We start from the raw sequence: 18,443 nt of genomic DNA, 5'->3' as shown, positions 1-18,443 counted from the left end.
CAGTTCAAGAGTCATCAAGATTGCCTTCCGACGCTGGCTACAAATGGAACGTTGAATTCTTAATTTAAATATCAGCAACTTTTGAGGCTAAAAGTCATCTTCCATGGCTATGCTGTAGCTCAGGTTTATGTAAAGCCTTAGTTTCTTCTTAGTCTCCTGGTGACCTGTGACTGACCTTCACAGGCACCATGAATATGTGGGGGAATAACTTATTTTTTTATTCATGGTTTAAATATGGATTTCATAGGCCCAAGTTGTGTTCATCCACAGCTTACACAAACAATTTGAGCTTTGGTGCAGTAGCAAGTTAATTTAAGCCTCTGGCTCCCCGTGCGTGTATGTCCCGTTCTGTGAATATTTTGAAAGAAAGCTTAGAAATGCTTCTGTAGCAGACACAGTTCAATACCTTTATTTGCATTATAGATATTACTGTACATCCTGTCCTTGTAGAGGGACTATCATCAACTTCTCATGACCATCAGCTTTTATGACTAGAAAGGAACATTTGCTAATGTTACTGGGGAAAAAAAAAGGTTCACTAGTTTCTACATCGAGGTGCTTTAAAAACTCTAAATAGCACAACACAAGATCTGAGGAGAGACATGTCCTCCTGAATCAGGACGAAGTCGGGAGCACATCGGGGAGGGGTGGTTGTACCTGAGGAAGTAAGTGAGGGAGACTGAGGTCCTATAGTCCCTTCCCAGGGTGCAATTGACTAGAACTCATGAGGCCCTGCCTCTTAAATGTCCCACATTTAAATTGCCACCCTGAGGCACAACCTTGTAACACATCCTAGCAAGCTGCACACAGCAGCCATTGTTTTGGGTGGTTGATTGGCTAATCTCCTGCAGGCCACACAGACAGGAAGGAGAGATGCTGGATGTGACTTTGGTTTGTGTTCCTAAAGCACTCACTCCACGCGCAATTTTGTTTCCGTTTCCTTTGAAGCTGTGCCTTGAGGCACCTGCAGTCCCCTGGACATCACTGTGAAGCAGGAACACAGGAAGGCGAGGCCCAGACACAAATATCAAGGGCCAAGGAATCCTGAAGGGATGAACTCTGATCTTGGCAGGTGTCCATTCAGACAGGTATGTTCACCCACCAGCTACAAGGAAACCTCAGGATGCCTGGACTGAGTAAGCCAGGAAGCTAGCCACGGATTAGCCTGACATATCGTCAAGTTTGAATTGAACCAGAAGTTGCCCGAAGGGAGAGGAAACTTTGTCTTGCCCCTGGGTGTTAATGATTCGGTTTTACCTTGGACCTGCAGGTTCTGACTCGCTTCCACTCTTACAGTTTGAATTTTCAAACCCAGGTCTTGTTTGCTAGCATGATTCATCTCTTGACTTCAACCTGGATGCTTAGTTTGGGGAGTTGGTGGGATTACACTGTTTCTACGGAACGTTGATTCTGATTCACTACCACCAGGCAGGCTAGCAATCTGGAATGCAGTGTGGTCTTTGTCTAAATACCATTAGGGGTAGAAAAGTTCTTACTGACCGAAGTCACCCATTTCATCTTTGAGCAGCTGTTGGAAATATGCTCCTTTCGAAAGGCTGGAGTCAGCTGAGGTTAGCTTGCCCTTCTCAGATTTGGATGAGACTTTTCAGTTCTCTTTCCTCATGTGAGTATCCACCCCTTACGTGGCCAGCCCTTTAACAACCTTTCAGAGGCCCTGAAACCTCTGATGTGTGGGCAGAGTGTTTACAACCATCCTTGGCCGTTTCTCCAGAGGCTTGATAACTCCATTTATGGGTGCCATGCCCTTCCCACATCTCAGTGCTCTCTGCTGGCCCCATCATTTTGAACATTTTTCTTCTTCCTGTTTGGATGTGCCTCTGGAGCCTATGTGAGTCAGGGTTGGAAGGTGGTAGCAACACCATCTTACCAGGAGAATTAAAGAAACACATGGAGTTTCCAGCAGTGAAGCAGTCCTGCCCGTGTTAGACTGCCTTACTTCACAGGCCTTCTCCACCTTTTTAAAACCAGGATGTCTCCTAGATACTTTCCTTCCAAGTCTTCTCAACCACTCCCTAAACACACACACACACACACACACACACACACACACGATTTTTGTCTCTATTTCCTTTGAAGCTGTGTCTCGAGGCACCTACAGTTCCCTGGACATCACGGTTGAGCAGAACCCAGGAAGGGTAGGCCCAGACACAAATATCAAAGGCCAAGGATTCCTGACATCCTCACTTTGGAACCTTTTCCCCCTTTTCTGTTGTTTCTATACATGTTGCAGTTAACTTCTCCTACATAGAAAGTTTATCTTAGTCTTTCTCTAGACTTTGATCTTGGGGTTGCATGCTCTGTGTCTTGGGAAGTCTGTCCAAATGTCTTCCCCCAAACACACCACTCCCTGAAAGTCTTGAACAAGCATTTACCCTTCCTCCAGGTGACTTCAGAAAGCCCAAGTTTGGCTGTATTTGGCTTCCATGGGGTCCATTAAAATCCATCCTCTCTCAGGTAACATCTTATTCTGTAGTCATTGCTGATAATGGGAAGAGCACAAGATCTGAAAGTAGACCTGAATTTGAACCCTTGATCTTCTGCCCATGAGTTGAATGACTCCTGTTATGCTACCTTTTCAGACTGGGTTTCTCAGCTGTGATATTATCAACAGATCTGCATGAAGATCGAGGTGATGTCGGCATCCAGCACCTCAGTGGATGTGTAGCATGTTGGACACCCTTTGCTCCTCTCCAGCCAGCCTCATGCATCGGGGCTGCTAACAGTGGACTTTCCTCAGCTTGATTATTCTGTCTTCTTTGTTCTCATCATAGCTACCTGATACTTTCATTGTCCTGAATGCTTTGTTTGGCTTCTGTTTTTATTCATAGCTTTGGATTTTATTTCACAGCTATTGCTGCTGCCCCAGGCTGCCATGTATGGAGCTGCTTTGAATCTCACCGACTCATCTCTGAAGTTTCTACTTTTGTTTTCCTGCACAGACAACTGCCACTCAGATCTCGGTTAGACCCTCCATCTTCCAGAAAGCTCCCTGGACTTTCCTAAGGCCATTTTGGGCACCAGTATTATCCATTCCTCTCATACCCTGAATTAATCTCATGACAGCATTCGGTAGCTTTGCAATCCGGTGTTGCTTGGCCACTCTATAGCTTACCAGCTTCCTAGGCAGATGTCACATCTTCATCAAAGTCCGGCCCTCAGCCGGTGGTGGTTTGTCATTAATTTAACGTTTCTTGTCTTGCTTTCTTGTTATGTGATTATCCACCCCTCTCATGACTGTCAGTTGGCTTAACCAGAGAAAAGGCAGCCTCCTCCCTCCTCCCCATTCCAAGCCCTCATCATCCCTGCTCATCACAGAGCAACAGATTAACACAGCATTGCTGAGCAAAGACTGCACCAGAGATGAGTAGTTCAGTGATTGATGGGATAATTCATACCACAGGGATGGAATCTCTACCACACTAAACTTTGGGGGAAATGTGAATGTGTGAGTACCTAGATATTTTAGTAAAGTATTTGGTCCTTGAGGAAAGAGGGGGAATCATGTCAGGAAGAGCTGTGGGAAAGGTGGAGACAGGTATGTAAAGTCCTGCCCACAAAGCAGGAGCCTGAACCTCTGCTGTATGCCGTGGTTAATGGAATGCATAATTGACTTAGGCCCCAGTGAGATTCCATTCAGAGCCTGCCCTACATGTGGCCCAATACAGCCACCAAACTAGATAAAGATGGATGAAGCAAAGAAGTGCAGGCTGACAGGAACCAGATGTAGATCTCTCCTGAGAGACACAGCCAGAATACGGTAAATACATAGGCGAATGCCAGCAGCAATCCACTGAACTGAGAACGGGACCCCCGTTGAAGGAACCAGAGAAAGGACTGGAAGAGCTTAAAGGGGCTCAAGACCTCATATGAGAAACAATGCCAACCAACCAGAGCTTCCAGGGACTAAGCCACTACCCAAAGACTATACACGGAGTGACCCTGGGCTCCAACCTCATAGGTAGCAATGAATAGCCTAGTAAGAGCACCAGTGGAAGAAGAAGCCCTTGGTCCTGCCAAGACTGAACCCCCAGTGAATGGAATTGTTGGGGGGGGCGGTGATGGGGGGAGGGGAGAGGGGAACACCCATATAGAAGGTGAGGGGGAGGGGTTAGGGGGATGTTGGCCTGGAAACCGGGAAAGGTAATAACAATTGAAATGTAAATAAGAAACATCCAATTTAATAAAGATGGAGAAAAAAATGGTATGCACGAGTTACAAGAAAAGACACCCATCTGCCTGCCTTCCCCCTGTTTATAATATGACCTGCCTAACTCTCGAACAACTTTAGAGATGAAGTTGTGGCATCAATTAGGGTTGAGGCTCATCCAGAAATTTCTAAGTGGCACTGGAATGCCGAGACCACAGTAAAGCGAGGGCCCTCTTACTTTTTGTGGCGAGGCAGGGGGATGTGCGAGGGAACCTTGAGAGAAACTTGCCCCGCCTCTCTCATAGAGCTCATAAAAGCCCCTCGGTTGCCTGAAAAGGAAGTATAGCAAGATGGCATGAGGGGTCACGGCCCACAGCTCATGAGCATGCATCAGCTCAGGCATTTAAGAGGAGGAACAAATACCTGGGGATATACTTTGTAGCAAATAACTTTGCTCTCTATATACAACATTCCAAACATAAGCCCTAAATACTAGTATTAAATTTACTATGAAGCAAAGCTGATAATTTTGAAGGTTTATTAATCTATGATGCAGGTTATCCTAATTTCCCAGATGCGTCAGAGCTTTGGTGTGGCTGGGGACTGAGGAAGGAGCTGCATGAAGCTGCAGTCAACCCTGTGTACTTACTGACAGGGAAGCTGAACCAGGCAGATGTTCCGGCTGGGCATTCCTCCCAAGTTTTAAAAAGCCCCAAGACTGCACTGGCAATCCCAGATGACAGGGGAAATCTAGACAAGAACGTCATAGCCGAGATGCTGAGGCCCTGCCCTAAGGCAGGTTATTTCTTTTGATTTGCACCAGGCTACAGGGGGAGACCTCCTGACGCACACTGTGTCCAAGCCCTGTACAGTTAAGAGGGTGGCTCCAGTGCGAGGACTTCCCGTGCTGATTCTCATCCATCTGCAGGTCTTACCTCAATGGTGGGTTGACAGTTCCCAACTCTGAGCCTTCCCTCCAGTGCTTAGGCCAGAGAGAAATAGAGGGACCTTCTTATATGGGCATGACTTCTGTCTCATTAGCTAGCACCACTTAAGTGTCAATGCATTGGCAAGAGGCGAAAGGGAGCCTCTCTCGTAGGGATGCAATGGGCCCTCACGGAGCACAGGACTTACCTTCCTAACAGTACCACTAAGTGCTCTCCAGCCAATCCCCAGCAATGGGGGCCTGGGTTCCATTTTCATGTCTTCAGTGTGATTGACAGGAATGGAATAGCTTCACCACAGGGCATACTCAGCTGTCTGCCATTCCCACAGTGCTCTGCTGTGGGATCCGTATTTGCAGTTAGGGGATATAAGCTTATATTCCCACTGTTCTCAGGATAAGCATTTGTTGATCCAGGGGCTGAAATCCACTTTCCCTCCCCTGGAAGTATTCCTTGGATTCTGATCCCCCAGGCAGATGCACTCCACAAGACAAGTTATCTACATCACTGATGACCTCATCGCTGGTGACTTCTTCACCAGCAGTAACAGAGGTCATTTCTATCATTTCAAAGTGTGAGTGCAGACCGGGAATGACTGCACACGACCACTCCCAAGCTGTGTCATTAGACCAGGCATTAAACCTAGGCGAGTGGTAGCAGCTTCCTGTGCAAATGAGTGGTGACCGGGACCCAAACTCAGTCCTCAGACTTGGACTGCAGACACTTTACCCACCGAGTCACCTCCCCAGCTCCACGACACTCAACTTTGCGGTTAGTGCTCTGTTGCCATCACTACAGCTGCTGCATTTCATGGGAGGGTTCCCTATGAGGACTCAACGGAAGAGACATCTGATTGGCCATCCTACAAGGCATAGAACCCATCAGAGAACTTCATGGGCTCACCGTGGTCTGAGTTGAGAGATCTATGGATGTTCTAGGGCCTTGTGGGGAGATAGTGGCAGAGCTAATGGTAACCCTTGAGTTTAGGGGCTCCTCATAAAGCCCCTGATGCCTCAGACATCTATATCATAAAATGGAAGCATTCCTGAAAATCACCTGCACGGTAAGTTTTTTGTTTATTCGATTTCTTTTTAATCAAAAAACATAAGTCTGGGGATGATACAATGCATTCTTGGTGTATATATGATACTACCCGACTACTGGGCAAAGACTGCATTCTTGGAGAGCTTGTGATATGACAAATGACTTCAAAGAAGCTCTTGTGTATGGAGTGCATTCTGTTCAGGGCACTGGGGATGTCACTCAGGAACGCTGTAGGGAGGTGACTTAACCCAGCTGGGAAGAGGTATGTCCTATGAGTGTGAGAGACAGCAGATGCTCCTAAAACAGCCTTTTCTAGTCAAGGAAAGAAGGAAGGACTGCCTCTCCGATAACATGGTCTTTATAAGGGAGGGTCTGCTGTGTGGCTCAGAACACAGTGAGAACGAAATACTTCACATACTTGAGAGGAGAGCTGTGGTCGGGCTGCAGAGTGGAGAGGAGCCAACAGGTGGCCGGAGGCTGCACAGACAGCAGGCTGGGTAAAAAGTGTACTGTGCAAGGCTTGAGGATGTGGCCTCAAACCCAGGCCAGTGACTATTTATCCAAGCTGTGGGCCTAGACAAGGCTGCAGTAGCCTCCTGTGAAGAAAGACGACAGGACAGACAGCTTTCTTCCCAGCTCCAAGGCTCAGTGACATGCAGGTCCCACTATTCAGGTGTCTTCCGGGACAGTCCTAAGCCTTGCGTGATTTCTCACCGTCTGCAGGGGACATTTAGCAATGCTACAGCTTGTAGTGTCAATAGGCAGTAAGGTTCTACTGGTGTCTCGAGAGTGTGAGTTAAGAATACAGCCAGACACTCTAATATACATAGGTCAGGAGGTGCAGTGGGGGTGGGGTAGGGGTGGAGATCAACCAGTGCTAAAGTGCCCGCTGTGCAACCATGAGGATCTGAGTCCAAGCCCTAGCATCTGTGGAAAGGGGAGCATGGTAGCACACCCCTTCGATCCCAGTGCTGGAGAAGCAGAGAGAAGAGGATTCCTGAGCCGTTCTGGCCAGCCAACACAGCCACATGCACGTATCTGAGGATCAGTGTAATACCTTGTAACACGAATTAAGGTAGAGTGTGATGGGGAGATGGGAGACAGGCGACCGTGACCTCTGGTCTCCACACACATGCACACACACATGGACCTGCACACAGATGGATACACAGTCAACAACATACTCATGACAGAGTACCCAGCTCAACAAGGGACCTGCACCAGGGACAATCCTGTGATGAGTCCAAGTTAGCTAATTAATGTCGATACCAGGGCAGTGGATTTAAAAAGTATTTTTAAGAGGATCTGAAAATTTGGATATTTATGTGCAATGTCATGAAGTTAAAATGTGCTGGCATTCTTAAAAGAAAAAACACCCCAGGGACCGAGAAAAGCAGGGCTTTCTGTCTTCCGAATGTCATGTGCTACAACTACTTTAGCTGCAAACTGTCTACGTAATTAATGCATGTGGTTTAGCTGAAGGTGGGAACTCCTCCATCATCATCTAGTTATCTGAGCCAGAGCTCAGCAGGTCAAGGTTAACCCCCTGCTGTGTCCACACATCTGTGTGGTGAAGTGGATAAATCATTGAATGAAACACTACATTATTGCAAAAGGCCCCAGGTTTAGAAGCCAGGTGTCCTAACTCCGGGTCCTAAGATCTTTGAAAAGGGAAGGGGAAAGATGTGGAAGAGAGTGCCAGATGTGCTCTCAGAGGCTCTCCCAGATGTGCTTCCCCAGCAGTTAGCCTTCCAAAAGTGTCTGGGAAGCATTAGCTGGAATCGGAGACTTGAATGACAAGACACATGAGGGGCCTGTGGCATTTCAACTGTGAGGATTGTGTTAGTGTTCATTAGTCTGTGCTGGAGGACCACAGAGCACTCTCTTGCCAGCTGCAGAGGGTACCTCACAGTTTCACAAGGGGCCTGGAGCTGAAGCATGATGTTGGCTCAGCATGGCTCAGAGCTGATCACCGGGGTCCAGCATATGGTGTTGTTATAGCATTGTAAGGTCAGAAACAAAGCTACTGTTATTTACTAACATGAACTAGAGGTGTTAAGGTGAAGCTGCAGGGTCAAGGAGATGGCTCTGTTGGTAAAATGTTTGCAGCACCAGCAGGAGGACCTGAGTTTGATCTGTAGAACCAACATTAAACAAACAAACAAACAAACAAAAAACCACAGCCCAGATGTGGTAGCACTCTCATAATCCCAGTCCTCTGTGGGCAGAGGCAGGAGGATCCATGGGACGGGTTGGCCAGGCAGCCTAGCCGACTGAGGGCTCCATGCCAGTGGGAGGCCCTGTCTCAAAAGGCAAGGTGGATAGTCTCGAGGAACAACATCTGTGGTTGACCTCTAGTCCCTGGACATACAGGTACTTCCTCCCCACGCAAGACATGCAACAATAAGATAAAACAAAGTAAATTATTATAACGAAGTCCCAGGGCTAAGGCCATCTACATGCTCCTACCAAGTCTGTTCCGGTGCTGAGGCTGACTCCCCTTACTGACCTGAATGTCTTTCTTCTCACAGTTCTCTGTCTAGCATGCCTGCTGCTGGAGGTTACAACAGAGTAACTTTGTATCAGCTTCCAGGAGATTCTTTTCCTGTTAATTATCATGTTTGGGCTGGCAGGGTTTCTCTGGGCCCACTAGGAGCATCATTCTGGTGGTGCCGTCTGGGTAGAGAGAGGGCACAGCTGAGGTTGCAAGCTCCTGACCGTCGCTGGGCAGCTTGAGTAGGCTCCACAGTTTTTGGTTTAATGATAGTTTGAGTTACACACAGGATGTAATTACCAACACTTACTTGCAACAGAAGAAGCCCATGTGCTTACTTTTCCATTAATAAGACACTGCCCTTTGTGGAATGCACAAACCACCCTTTCCTCAGCTGAAACCTTACTCCCCCTGAGGCTCCCCAGCCAGCATCTTCCCCTGGTGTTCCGTAGTTCCCATGTCGGCACCGCGGTCTGTCTGCTCTCTGTCATCTGCTGTGTGACAAGCTCCTCGGAGGAAGGACCATTCTCCTACTTTTCCTTCCTCTCTGCAAAACAATCGATACTTCTTGTGTGGTTTTCACCCTCGCTGTACAGCCCAGTGTCCTCTATTAGGAGTGTTCACGGTTGTGGGACTCTGTGGGGGGACAGGGCCTTTTAAATGCTACCTCGATTCCCTGTGATTAACACTTTGAGGAAAAGCCAACAGGAGGAAGCAGAGCAAAAGGTGGCCCAAGAGTGAGTTGGGAGATGTAGCTTGGGGTGAGGGGTAGCTGAACCTCCTGCTGTAGAACAGGGTAGCATGAGGGCTGCCTTCCCTTGGGGAGAATCTGCCCCCACAGGTGCAACTCCCTCCCAAAGGAAGGATGGTTAGTAATGTCAATCATATTCCTCGAAAATTAGCCACCCTAGAAATTAGCCTAACTGCCTTCTGGTGGCAAAGGAGCAAGGCCTGCTCATTCCATTTGAAAAGCCAGAGCAGGGATGGGAAGATGTATCCTCTCAGCAGTTAAGTGACGATGACTTCAAGTTTTCAAACACAGCTCTTTCAAACCTTGCCCCAAACTGGCAGAACCATTGGTGTTATTTATGGGTCACTGTGGCACGTTTGTCTATGCAGGATTAGCACCTTGGCTTCTTAGTCTCTTAACTGGACTGTGTATCTTTCACATACTGGTCCACAGGAGGGAACTCCATGTCCCCCAGCCTGCCGCTAGTACTTAACCAGGAATGTCTGTGGACCCAGAGACTAGTGGGAAAGGCAACATCTGTCTAAGGAGCTTAATTAGGTCAATTCAGGGGGAAGATATCCAAAGGCAGTTCTAGAACTTTCTGAAAAGAGAGCAGCAACCTTATATGGCTGAGAGCTTAGGATGAGTTATAGCCCCAGCAGAGAGAGAACACTGACACAAGCTGTTGACTACGAAGGATGTGGAAAGGAAGGGAGATATATATAACCCAGAAAGGAAAGGTTTGGAGCTCAGACAAGCCCAGGAACCAGCTTCCCTTGGTGTTTAGAGATCGCTGGCCATACATGTACCATGCTTGCTGGGTATTCATCTGTTTCTCTCTCTCCTGGTCTGTCTCTCTGCCTGCCCCCTGCCTCGGTGTGTATGTGTGTGTGTGCAAGCATGTGTGTGAGCATGTTAGCATGTGTGTGAACATATGTGAGCATGTGTGTGAGAGTACATGTGTGCTAGCATGTGTGTGTTTGAACATGTGTGTGTGAGCATGTTAGCATGTGAGCATGTGTGAGCATGTTGGTAACGTGTGTGTGTGTGTGTGTGTGCATGAACATGTGTGTATGTGTGTGTAAGGCAGAGGTTGGTGTCAGGTGCCTTCCTCTACTGCTGTCCACCTAAGTTTTCAAGGCCAGTCAGTGAGCTCCAGAGATCTTCCTGTCTCTTTTCCACTAGTGCTGTAATTTATAGGCACACGATGCTGCTCTGGGCTTCTTCACACAGGGACTGGGAATCTAAACTCAGGCCTTCAGGCTTTCCTGGTAAGCATTTTACTAAGCCATCTCCAGAGCCACAAACATTTGCCTGTTTTCTTGCGCATCATAGAAGAAACCTTTCACCCACATCTGTGTAGTTTCTGTAGAACCACATTGGCACCAATGAATGGCCAAATCTTCCATGACCCCTTACTCACAGTGCAAATCTTCCATGACCCCTTACTCACAGTGGACTGCAGGCTGCCTCCTTTTCCTAACTTCTGCTTCTATGAATGACCTGTGGAGCATGCAGATGACACATGGGAATCTGACTTAGGACTTTTATGTAGACCACACTGGGTTTTGCCTGTAAACTGCCTCCAAATGGCTTGGCAAGGGATACAGTTCTCTATCCCTTTCGGCTGCCTGTTGTGTACAGCCTGATCCCACGACTCTGCTCATGCCATGCAGGTTGTGAGCACTACACAATCTGGAATATTCTCACTGGGGTAAAAGCAGTTAGACGGGGTTGGGGATTTAGCTCAGTGGTAGAGCGCTTGCCTAGCAAGTGCAAGGCCCTGGGTTTGGTCCCCACCTCTGAAAAAAAAAGAAAAGAAAAAAAAAGCAATTAGACTTCTTAAAGCATGGAGGAAGGAGACACAAGCAATGCCCAGCACCCTAACATCGCTGCTTAAAACCAAGCAAGCGATTTATGCTTATTCCGAAGAGCACAACACAGTAAGACCAACACAGAGACCTGGATGGGATATGGTCACCAGGCCCTGCTGCTCTGATTCAAACTGGGAGAGAGGGAGAAATGGACCCTTAGAGGGACTGATAAGTAGCTAGGAAGCTGGAAACAAACTAGAAGGCAGGGTAATTAGGTGGATAAAACACTGGTTTGGGGGTCACTAGAACATGGCCAGTTCTGCCATTGACTAATCCATTGGCCTTTGGCGATTCAGGGAACACATGTGACTCAGTTTTTTTTACTGTAAAACAGGATTCATTACTTAACTTCTGATTAAAGGGCTGTGTGCAAAGGTTGTTTTCAAATACTGTCCTGTCCTCCACACCTCTGACTGTCTGAAAGCCCCTCTGGGTTGCTCAGAACACCTGTTTCTTCAGTACAAACCCCTTCCTCAATCGATACGTCTTGATTTAACCTGTTCCTAAAGTGCTCTTTCCACATCGTGTCTTAATTTTTTAACCAAACCAAACCAAACCAAACCAAGCCAACCCAACCCAAACCAACACAAAACTTTATTTGGCTGATTTTTTCCCTTTAATTTCATATTTTTAAAAATAAGTAATACTTTGAATCAACAAAATAACAGTCGTGTGCATTTATGTGACATGATGTGGTATTTCACGTGTGTTCACACTGCGGAATGATCAAGTCCAGTCGACTAACACATCTGTCACTCTGGCTTCTGAGCATTTCCTTGCTGTGGCAAAAGCACACGCAATCCGATTTCCATAGTTCTGAAACACAGCCACTAATGCTTAAAGTCAACCTCTGAGGTAAGGATGAAAACCTACCCCTCAGTGACCTGCTGGCTGCACCTTTGTCCTTTCACCTTTGCCCTTACCGACTCTCCTTCCTCATAGGATCACCCCAAGATCAGCCCATCTGTATAAGCACGTCCAGTGCTTCTCCCAGTCACATGGCGGACTGAAGCTTCTAACGCACCACCTCTCTGTCTCTCTGTCTCTGTCGCTCTGTCTGGCTTCTGCTACAGCTAACCTTAGTTCTCTCTTAACATGATGATGAGGTCAATGTCTTCTTGACTTGATGTGTTCTTTCAGCAGAGTCCAAATCACCTTTGTGATGATGGCTTAGACGCACTCCCTGTGCTGTTTGGAAATAATGTTTAAACGCGTGTCCCAGGAGACGTGCTCGGTCCTCACTCCGTGTCAGAGTCTGAAAAGAGTGAGTTAGACATGGATGTTCAGAAGTCATTGGAAGGGAGTGGTTGGGAGGCTGAGGTCAAACCCAGGGAATGTGTAGCACCCAGGAAATTCTGCTGCAGGGACCCCAGCCATACTCCCAAACCTCTGATGGAGTAAGTGGCAGTTCCAAAAGTAATCTAGAGATCTGGAAACCTTGGCATTTTAAAATGAATGCTTTACAGAAAGGATTGTTGCCTGAGGAAGTTTCTGTGTCTATAAAGCTAAGCTGTGGAGACAGGCGAGTGGATGTGTGTCCACGTCTCACTTAAAACCTAACAGGCCACCACACACCTCTCCCGGGAAGGTACTGACATCCCAATTCCTGCTTATGAAGCTAAGTGAAAAGACGCTAACTCCACAGGGCTGCTCTAACATTTGATATTTTCTCACACATGATGAACACAGGACGTGCTTGCTGACACCCTGTGCACTAACCAGGGGCTGTCCTGGGAGTTCCTTTTAACCTGCCACTCATTCTACAGAAGAAGAAAGCTGTCAGTTGAAACTCTCCCTAGCTGTCCAGGATCCAGTGAGGACAGAGCTGGGCAGAGAAAAATTATACAGAAGACCAGCTCATTGTCTGGGTTTGGGAATTTAGGGGGAGAAAAATCTCAATATCTGTTCCCACCTCTCTCTCCTCACCTTCTCAAGTATGTATTTGTATATGACATTTTAAAGACCTTGGGCATGGCAATGTGCGACACTGTATTGTGTGTGTGTGTGTGTGTGTGTGTGTGTGTGCATCCCACTTCCACATGTAACATCATATTGTGTGTGCATCCCACTTTCATGTGTGACACTGTATTATGTGTGTGTAAATACCACTTTCACGTGTAACACTGTATGTTTGTGCATCCCACTTTCATGTGTAACATTGTATTATGTGTGTGAATCCCACTTTCACATGTAACATTGTATTATGTATGGCCACACATCTCAATTTCATTTTTCTTTTCCTCTTTTATCTCTTCCTCACTCTTCTTGCCTCCTCCAGTTGCCCCCTCCACCATCTCCAGCCCACTTCTGGTTACCACATGCACCTGAACACATACACATGCCCATAGATATACATGAGTGCAAACACACACAGACATGCATACACAATACATACAATACATGTACATATATGCTCACAATACAGATACAAACACATACACACACAAATAACAAGCACCCAAGATATGCATATACATGTAATCACATATATTACACATACATGCACACACTACACACATGCATGTACACACATACATACACATATGCGTGCACGTGCACACGCACGCGCACACACACACACACACCACAAAGGCTGAGAATTGAGTTGATTCTCTGAGGGTTCTTTTCAGTGCTTTGTATTTTGGACTCCTTATAAACTAGATACCACATGGATTAAAAAAAAAAGAACAGAGGGAAAAAACAAAACAAAACAAAACAAAAAACAAAACCCAAGCAAATGATCAAACCTGCACCTGACACATAAAGTTGACACCAAGAGTTCAGACCCCCATTGCTAAGATCATTTGTCATCTCCAGTTTCTTCCCAAAGGAGTGAGATTAAGCTGAGGGGTCTGGCCATTGTAATTGGCTAGATGTCATGAGCAAGAGAAAAAAAGCCCTATGGATTTGTGGGAAATTGAGCCCAACCTTCATATTAGCCTCTGAGTAAAATGGTTTGTAATCATAGTTAACCTCGCTTGGATGTATTCAGGGAATCACGAAGTTCCACCTGCACGGAAATCCCTTGGGATGTGCTGGGTAGGCAAAACCTGCATTCCCGCTGTGGACCTGGGGTGTGATGTGTAGACAGAATGAGTGCGTTTGAGATGTGCTGGGTAGGCAAAGCTTGCGATCCCTCTGCAGACCTGGGGGTTGATGTGTAGACAGAATGTCCAACTTTGCAACTGGCTGAGCCAGAGGGGATTTAATATTACATTCAGAGCGGCACTCAAATTGTCAAGAAACCTTCAATAAAATAACACTGCAAATCGCACTCAGCAAAACCAGCTGGCAGAGTCTGCTCGGTGAACTGAGGAATACAGCAGATGGGGCTCACCGCTGGTAACATGTTTTCAGGGTTCACACACTGGGTGGTTTTGCTGTTTACAAGACAGCCAATTTCCACCCTGCCCTCTGCTTTGGGTTTGACTCAAGTCCAAGTCCTCAATCGGACTCCGTTTGACTGTGGTCTACTTCAGATTAGATTTTGTCACCACTCTTCATGGCAGACAGGAATCCAGCAGCTCGGCAAGAGGAAGGAGGGAGGGAAGGATGGATGGAGCTCCATCCGGTGAGGCTGAGCACACCCGGTCTCAGGCGTGGAGACCGCCGCAGCAGGAGGCACACAGCCCAGAAGCATCTAGATCAGTGTCCCGGGTAGAGAGCATCCCAAGAGTCCTAGAACATCTGTTCTAGATGTGTGCGTGTGGTGCAGTAAAGCACTCTGACGGACTCACTCTGAAAAGGTCCAACAGATAACCAATAGGTCCAACCAATGACAGGAGCAGGTCTTAGAAACCAATGGGCTTCTGGTCTTCCGTGATCTTCTAGGTTCAGATGTGGTTTAACAGAAGCCTGTCGATAGTAAAAAAAAAGCCAAAAAAAAAAAAAAAAAAAAAAAAAAACAAAAAAAAAAACAAAACTTGGCCAACCACTAATATTCTGTCAGTGCCGAAAAAGTCACATGGTTGCTTCTTTAACTTTAAATGCTGCCCTTCCACAAACCAAGAGATCAGGGCATGAACAATTTGAATACTTACAATTCATTAGATGTTTATTTTCCATTCATACAAACTCCACTTTAAGTGTTCATCAAGACAGAGCAGGAGCTGCTCCATATTTACACACCTGGTATGATCCCATCATGTGGGTGGATAGAAACTTAAAAGAGATCCCACATGACCGTATTTGCACACTTCAGCTCTCACATACCCACAGCTGAATGTTCCACAACCATATCCATAATGCTCTGCAAGCCACCATTGGGTCAAGGGTAAGGAGAGAGCACCATGGAAGGGCCTGATGGAGGCTCCATCTTTCTCCGTTTGAGGTGAAACCATTGACTTGTGAGTGAGTATGCCATCTACGAGAGACTGAAGAGTCTTCACTGTACTCATGACATCGAACTCTGATCCCAGGAAGCCTTGAGGGAAAGAAGCTCTCATTGGAGAAGAATTCAGAGAAGAGAAAGGAGGCAGATCAAGAGTTACACCAAGTAAAAGTGGACAGGACGCAGCAGCCGCAGAGAACACCCACAGAGTGAATGAATGGAGATCTGTAGGACTCTTGCTGGTCATCTGTCAACGTAGCCCATTCATGGTTAGTCAACGTGCTGTCACCCCAGAGACAAGGCACCACCAATACCTGACACAAAGACACTGGGCAAGAGGTGGCAAGGAGATGGTGGGAGAAGTAGGCTCCTCAGGCTACACTGTGTGTGTGTGTGTGTGTGTGTGTGTGTGTGTGTGTGTGTGTATACGTGTGCGCACCCACACATGCACACAAGCACGTACCCATGTGTGTCATTGAGTGTGGCTTTCTGTCCACTGAGATTAAGTACTAGAAAAGTCCTCAGGGGCATACCACAGGTATGTGGGCCCTGCTTGTGCTGAAAAGCAGTGGCACCTTACTTGGGTCCACACGGAAATAAAAGCAGGGTGAGGCTGCCTTCTCTACCACCTTCCTGTGGCTCCTCCTTTTCAGGCCAGATTCCCATCAGCTCTGCGCATCTATTAGTCACTAAGAACAGCGTCTGCCTAGTAGGTCGTTCCCATTTAAGGCTAAATCACACATACACAGTGTTAAACCCGCTGTCACCCTGGATTCCAGAAGGCCATCCTCACGGGACAGTATGTCCCCTGGGTGGGAACTATCATCTTTGTTGTGGAGGCTGCAGCCAGAAGCAGGTCTCATTGCCCTCCACCCCCAACCCCTGCTGAGAAGGCAGTGACTTAGTCCACAGGCCATCAACTCCCTTTACACAATTAGTACTGAGCCAAGCCTTCTGCTGTTTGATTTCACACCCCTGTCCTAAGTCCCAAAATCCGTTCTAAGCCTAAAGCTCATGTCAATACTTGAAGGTGAACTTGGGGTTATCTTTACTCATCCCTTTTTCTAAAATATATTAAATCTCTTTTGTTTGCTTTTCACTCTTCCTCCTCTCTTCCATCAGCACGTTGGGATGGACGGCAGAGCCTTGCCTTCTGAGGGCTCCAGGAGGCAGGACTTCGGTCCTAAAACTCTAGGGGTGAAGGTTTCTGGTTTTCATAGGATGAGCTTCAGGTGATACACTAAATAGGCAGCTAAGTGAAGATTCAGAAGTAAGGAAGAAAGGGCAAACAGACACGGGTTTGGTAGCCACCAGCCTCTTACGATGGAGAGGCTAAGAAGTGAGTGAGGGGCTGGACAGACGGCTCAGTGATTTCGAGCCCTTGTTGTGAAATCATGGTAGGAGTTAGGCTTTCACCACTCATGGAAGTAGCCAAGGTAGAGATGTCCATTAGCTTCTGTGCACAAGCATGACTATGCACACACACACACACACACACACACACAAACCTCTAAGTAGGTCATTTAAAAAGTACCAAAGAAATGGATGAGGTCACTAGCCCATAAACTTGGGGTTACAGTCCACATAGCACTGCATTATGGGTGATAAGGAAATTTTTGGCTTCTTTGTAGACTATATTTTACATACAACAGAGAAGGTACTTGTGATTGCAAACCTGTTTCTGAGACTGAATTCTCTTCCTGTGGAGAACTGGCATCAGGGCACAGGGTTCGTACAGGTAGAACCCTTGGAAGAATCTCATTTATTTAAAAGTGATCGTAACTCTTCAAGGATAGGCTATTGTTCTAGACAGCTTAGAATCAGGTAGACCATCTCCTAAAATCTCAAGACATGGTATCTACTGAGTTTTCTCATTTTCTGTAGCTGGTAGCATATGTCAGATTTAACTTAATCTATAATGTATCTTTCTTCTGTGTTATGAGAAAACAGAGGGAAGAAAAAGAAGTGTTGATACTAAATTTTATCTTTCTAAGTTACTAGACAACAAACCCTGTTTGTCTAAAAGTACTACCATAATAATGATTTTTAAAGGCTAAATCACTGTGACAATCCTGTCAACTTGACAAGACCAACAGTCACTTAGGAGACAAGCCTCTTGGCTTGCTGGTTAATTGGGTGGGGGGGGGAAGGAGGAGGGGATGGGGTCCAGACTGAAGCAGAAGTAATCTAAGCTCTAGAATTCACCTCTCTCAGCTGATGTCTGTGGGAATGCTGTGTGCAGCCCCACGCACCCCCCACAGCTGTGATTCCTCCGCCATGACAGGCTGTACCCTGGAACTGGGAATCGAAATGAACCCTTTTCTTCTCAAGTTGCTTGCATCAGGCATTCTGTAGCAGTAACAAGATGAGTACATAATGCACTAATAACCATCAATTTACTAATTTAGTATCAAAGTAGTCAACATTTTTATAGACTTTCAACATTTATATTTCTGGCATTTATGAGAAATAAGCATCAGCCAAAAACACTTCAGGGAAAATGGTTTATAAAGGTCAGTGTTGTCCCCATGACCAGAGTTACTATCAGTTTTAGAAAACAATACCTCAATGAAGTGGGCAAAGATTCAACATTCATCGCATACATATCTTGCCACAAAGAATTTTCTAGAATCTGTCTCGGTGAGTTGTGTTAAAGTCAGCGAATTGTACATTCTGTGGCTGTATTATTTTTTTCTAAGTCAGCTTCCAGACTTCCGACAACAGAATGTTTGCCAGTACTGAGTCAAATTTTCCTACCTTCAGAGTAAGTGTGCTTCTTGATTTCTGTGTATTTCTCCATACAGGCTAGTCTGTGTCACATTTTTGGGATGAGAGAGAGATTGTAAAAAGCTCCTGTCT

Source organism: Rattus rattus, chromosome 6 (genome assembly GCF_011064425.1).
Source record: "Rattus rattus isolate New Zealand chromosome 6, Rrattus_CSIRO_v1, whole genome shotgun sequence".
NCBI lineage: Eukaryota > Metazoa > Chordata > Mammalia > Rodentia > Muridae > Rattus > Rattus rattus.
This window is presented reverse-complemented; position numbering follows the sequence as displayed.